At 38.6% G+C, this 6,067-nt stretch overlaps 1 pseudogene; it reads right to left on the bottom strand.

Annotated features, from left to right (window-relative positions):
* Positions 1–2,146: 2,146 nt before the first annotated feature.
* LOC137988943 (uncharacterized) lies at positions 2,147–3,535 on the bottom strand (annotated as a pseudogene).
* Positions 3,536–6,067: the final 2,532 nt, after the last annotated feature.

Below are 6,067 nucleotides of genomic sequence, written 5' to 3'. Positions count from 1 at the left end.
CCTTCATCCCGAAATCCCGAACACTTTTATCGGCCAATCCCGATCCCAGTCATGACTTCACAGCATGATGTCCAAAGTCAGTTACAACTACAGTTGATCAAAAAAAGTAAACAAACTGCTATAAACAATTGTTTATTGATTTTGAACAGTTAAAATGGCCGAAAAAACAAGAGTATTTATGATGAAACTAAAGTTAATTTAGAATACGCATTGTTAGTCTTTTCCACCAACCTTCGTGATCCAATAGACCTAAATTGTAGCATTCACAATCACAGTTTTTAAACCGAAATGATGCCTGACTGTCCATTACTAGTAGAATTGAATCTGTTCAATTTGTATGTTCCACTTTGTTAAACTCGGTTGTAAGTTAAGTAGCATGTTTTATGGAACAGCAATGATTGCTCGTGATACGAGAGCTCATTCCTAATTAGCATAAAAACACTTCTTGTCAAGCAAAATAGCAAACCAAGAAAAACAGGCGGAAAATGGTCACGTGGTCATCACTGCCGTTTCATGTTTGCCGTATAAATGAAGCTTAAACTCTCTTGTCATTAAAATAATAACTTTAAGTTTTCAGTCGCGTGTGCTTTCAGACTTTTCAGTAAATCAGCAATGGCTTAGGATATACATGTAATTCTGTTATTGCAGCCCACAAATCTTCCGAACCAGGAAGACGTTCCGAGAAGGATGTAAACTTGTTGCCCAACGACTGAAGGCCTTCCCTTGGACAGCAGGTTTGTGACCAAGAATATTCTGTGTGTAAACTCATGAAAGTATTATACTGGTGAATTCTTTATTACTTTTTCGCGCACAATGGCTTAAAGTGCAAATTCGTCTTTTTTTCACAGGTTGCAATGTACAAAATAAATGCTTCCCTGATGCATTAACCCTAGTCCTTTGATTTACAAAGTTAGTATTTTATAAATTGTTCAGACATTTTCTACATTACTGAAATCTTTGTATTAATTGTTTTTAACACTCTGGCTAGTCAATCACTTGACAATTTATTTTTTATAATTATAATTAAGGAACCTAAGCTACTGTCAGTGAAGTAAAGAAAAGAACAATAATTCAGAATTCAATAAATGTTGACTAAAATTATGATTTTATAGAACTTAAAGATGGGAGACTAACTAATGGTATTGATTCCCGTTTGCCTTTCTGGAAAGCAGAAGAACTTCACAAATTTGCCTTTCCAGCATCTAAAGTAATGTTTGCTGACCTACTAGACGACATGGACTATCACATTTGGCAATTGGCAGTAAGGATGACTGAACTGGTTTGCGCTAAAAGAGATGGTTGGAGTTTTGAGGATGCCCACCTTTTCTTCAAATTAGCCAGCCGATATTTGATCCTCACTGAGGATCACAGAGGATTCACTTCATGTGTAGTCACCGAGCATAACCTTCTCCACATTTCCAGTAATTCTCTTCGTTTTTCCCACCCAGACAATTTCTGGTGTTTTCCCTTTGAAAGGGCTGTAAGGAGATATGTTACTACAAAGTGCAACTTTAAGAACATTGAGTGTACATTTGCAAAGAAAGAAGCTCGAAGAGAACTGCTACAGCATCTGTCAAGGTACATTGAGGGTCCTCCCAAACAGTTCAAATTCTCTGTTGAAAAGGCAAGTTATTAAGTAGCAGCTGTATGAATGTTAGTTTGGTTCCAGGAAAATAGTCTTACTAACCCCATGAATAGTCACTGAAAATTCCATATGGTTAGTGAGAGCAGGGTCTTAAAGGACAAAACTTTACAGCATGAACTTAATTAAAGTTTCCAAAAGGGAAGGAAGGATTTGAACCAATTTTAACCCTCTCATGTGGGGAGATCAAGATATTTTCTGTAATAAAACATGTTCATGATTTGAAATTTGAACATGCACTGGCATCGCAATCATACACAGCCAAGGATACACGCAAAGGATTTTTTGACAGATTAAAAGTGTATAAATAATGCTCGAATAAAATTAGATTTAGTTAAACATCTAATAATAAAAAAGTGCGAAAGAAACTTTACACAACGTTTCGATGACTCCATGTCATCATTTTCAAGTGAAAATAAAATAAAATAAAATAAAATTTGATAACTCAATATATACCGTGCGAGGTGATGAAACGTAAAAGTGTGCATGTAAATAGTGACAAATTTAGATAAATAGTTTTGCGCATATGGAGTCTGATTGTGTGTTCAAGCATGGCCTCGTCGTCTTTATGAATAACATTTCATAAATCTGACAGTCCAGTTTTCCGTTGCACTTCTTTAAAACGGAAAAATTGTTGGAAAGGTCGCCGATGGTTTCAAGAGCGTGGTCGTTCTTTAAGTGCTTGCCAATTGCTGAATAACGGTGCTCATCAATACGTTGGTGTAAATGTCGGCTAGTGTAGCCGACATACTCTGCATCACACAGATCACATTTATAATTATACACAACGCATTGTTGGCTAATTATAGGTGGTTTGGGCTCACACATCTTGAGGTCTTCACATATTTTGCGACTCTTGAACACAGGTTGAAGAGTGTGATCGATTTTGCTGCTTAGATCTGATAATTGCCTTTTCATCTTTAAAAGGCAAAACCACTCGATGAACAGCATTTTCATTGGTGGATAATTGAGCTTGCCCTCCAGGGTTTTCAGACCTCACTGAGGTGAAAAAGTGAGAGATAGTGGACTTGATGAGGCTGTCGGGGTACTTGAGGTTAGTAAACATCACCTTGAAATGATCACATTCAGATTTCAAAGACTTCCATGTGGACGACAGGTGGAACGCACGATTTAACATGGTCTTGAGTAGCGATTTCTTGTACCTTTTATCGACGTGGCTTTGGTGGTGAAGCAGTAGGCCAGTGTTAGTTGGTTTACGATAAACATTAGTTTCCAGTTTGCAGCCCTTTTGAGGACTTCCATACCGATAAATGGTAACCTGTTATCAGACGCTAGTTCCATGGTGAAATTTACAGATGGATGACAACTATTAAGCGTTGATAAGAACTCCTCTGCTGCTGGTACATTTTTCATCGTAGCAAACGTGTCGTCCACGTTCCTTCTGTAAAATTCAGGGAGCTTGTTGTCATGATCTAGTTTCTCCTTGATAGAACAGAGAAATGCGTTTGCCATGAGTGGACCCAAAGGGGAGCCCATTGCCACGCCATCAATCTGTTCATAAAGTTTACCATCAAACTGGAATAGTTGATTCATAGTTGCAACTTCTGGAAGTTGAACCAGGTCAGGCTTTGTAATGTTAAGATTGTGTGTAACATTAAACCAGTTGTCAACAAACGCCTTCTCAGCGATGATTTCGATAGTTTCTTGAAGCGGTACATTAGTGAACAGCGACGTGACGTCAAAGGATACCAGAATGTCATCTCCGTCGATGACTAGGTTTTGAATCTCTTCAGCAAAAGAGAAGGTATCCGATATTGTATAGCGATTGACTGACAGGGGCTTCAGCTTCTCATCGAGCCACTTGATGAGGGCATAGTTGTAGGTACCGGTGGCAGATAGGATAGGTCTCAATGATAGTTTCTCTTTGTGTGTCTTTGGGAGTCCATAAAAATGGGCAAGGCGTGAGCCTGCCTGGCAAACTCAATTGGCAATCTGCTTTGGCAAAATCTTCCGTACTACAGATTCGAAGTGTTTCTCCTTCTGCAATAGGGGGTGGTAATGCTTTACTGGTCAGCCTCTCGTTCTTGGTCTCTCTAAGCTGACAGGGGTGAACTTCGATGTATCATTGACAGATGCTTGACTCAGCAGGTTAACATGATCAGATTTATTCATGATGACTACACCAGTTCCTTTATCTGGCTTCGTGATGACGATGTTGTCAAGTCGTTTCAATTGCTGTATAGCCCTTTGAAGTGGTTTTGGCGGCTTCGGTGATTTGCATACGATGTAATTAAGTGCGATAGATCGAAGGGTCGCAGCGGTTAACTCTTTCTTGTCATCGGCAAGAGTACGCTCCAGTTTCCAACAGAATTTTTCGAAATTCGCTTGTATATCGATGACAGATATGCGTTGTGGGAGGGAGAACTTTAAACCTCGGCAGAGAACAAGCTTTTGGAAGAATGAGAGCTTGTATGATGAAATGTTTTGGATGTGCTTGTCGACATCATGATCCTTGTTTAATAGCCTCATTATTTTGTTGGTGTGATTGGCCATTACACTCTCACTGTGTTTCGTCCGTAGGTTTACCATAGTTCTTACGATGCACATGTATTGAAGCGGCGTGCAGTTTAGACGGATCTGGTCGTAAATCGCGTTGATCTCATCCTTCAAGGTCGCCTTCTGCTTGAGCTTTGATCTAAGTTCTTCTCTGATGACATTAGCACTGAACTGTTCGGATGCTTTCGACCACTTTTTAGACTTTGTCTACGTTTGCTACGATGAAAAATGTACCAGCAGCAGAGGATTTCTTATCAACGCTTAATAGTTGTCATCCATCCATAAATTTCACCATGGAACTAGCGTCTGATAACAGGTTACCATTTATCGGTATGGAAGTCCTCAAAAAAAGCTGCAAACTGGAAACTAGTGTTTATCGTAAACCAACTAACACTGGCCTACTGCTTCACCACCAAAGCCATGTCGATAAAAGGTACAAGAAATCGCTGCTCAAGACCATGTTAAATCGTGCGTTCCACCTGTCGTCCACATGGGAGTCTTTGAAATCTGAATGTGATCATCTCAAAGCCTCATCAAGTCCACTATCTCTCACTTTTTCACCTCAGTGGGGTCTGAAAACCATGCAGAGCAAGCTCAATTATCCACCAATGAAAATGCTGTTCACCGAGTGGTTTTGCCTTTTAAAGATCAAAAGTCAGCTGACGCAGTGAAAAGGCAATTATCAGATCTAAGCAGCAAAATCGATCACACTCTTCAACCTGTGTTCAAGAGTCGCAAAATATGTGAAGACCTCAAGATGTGTGAGCCCAAACCACCTATAATTAGCCAACAATGCGTTGTTTCTAATTATAAATGTGATCTGTGTGATGCAGAGTATGTCGGCTACAGTAGCCATTTACACCAACGTATTGACGAGCACCATTATTCAGCGATCGGCAAGCACTTAAAGAACGACCACGCTCTTGAAACCATCGGCGACCTTTCCAACAATTTTTCCGTTTTAAAGAAGTGCAACGGAAAACTGGACTGTCAGATTTATGAAATGTTATTCATAAAGACGAAGAGGCCATGCTTGCACACACAATCAGACTCCATACGCGCATAACTATTTATGTAAATTAGTCACTATTTACATGCACGCTTTTACGTTTCATCACCTCGCGTGGTATATATTAAGTTATCAAATTTTATTTTATTTTATTTTATTTTATTTTCACTTGAAAATGATGACATGGAGTCATCGAAACGTAGTGTAAAGTTTCTTTCGCTCATTTTATTATTAGATAAATAATGCTGTATAGTAAAATAAATTTTAGCTGAAATGATTTTATATTTTGGTTTCTCAATTTCCTTTGTCTCTGATTCATGAATGTAAATAATACATGTAATAAAGGTTAGAAGACAAAGGAAATCAAGAACCAAACTTTACAAATTCAAAACCATTTTAACAGCCTGAGACTATATTTTGAACTACAAACTAGTCAATTTTTGGTGAATTTATTTCTGTTAGATGAAAGTTTCATTTTTTACAGATGAGTGCAACCAGTTGGAAGGTGCAAGGCATCCGATGAAAATTGCAAACAATTCTGCTCATTGTATAATCAAAAGCAAAAAGGGAATCCTTGTAGGAAGTTCTGACAGGAACGAGGTTGATTTATCAACCCAAGAAGTGGATAGGATAAATGAAATATTTGTTTACAAATAGAATTTTTATGTCTTCACCCGAAAATTATGTTAAGCAATTCATTACTATAAGTTTCCCATAATTATGATTAATAATTACCAATTCAGGACAGGGTAAGTGGTCGGGGGCTATCCTTCATACCCCCTATAAAAGCGCATTGTTGATCATGTGGGGACGCGGAGTAATGTGTCATGCTGCCCTGCTCTTCATCGAAACAGGACATCGACAATTGTTTTCTAAGGTAACTGTAACTTTGGTCTCAT

Source organism: Montipora foliosa, unplaced genomic scaffold (genome assembly GCF_036669935.1).
Source record: "Montipora foliosa isolate CH-2021 unplaced genomic scaffold, ASM3666993v2 scaffold_436, whole genome shotgun sequence".
NCBI classification, from domain to species: domain Eukaryota; kingdom Metazoa; phylum Cnidaria; class Anthozoa; order Scleractinia; family Acroporidae; genus Montipora; species Montipora foliosa.
The sequence above is the reverse complement of the archived record's forward strand: the minus strand, read 5'-3'. Positions and strand labels throughout refer to the sequence as shown.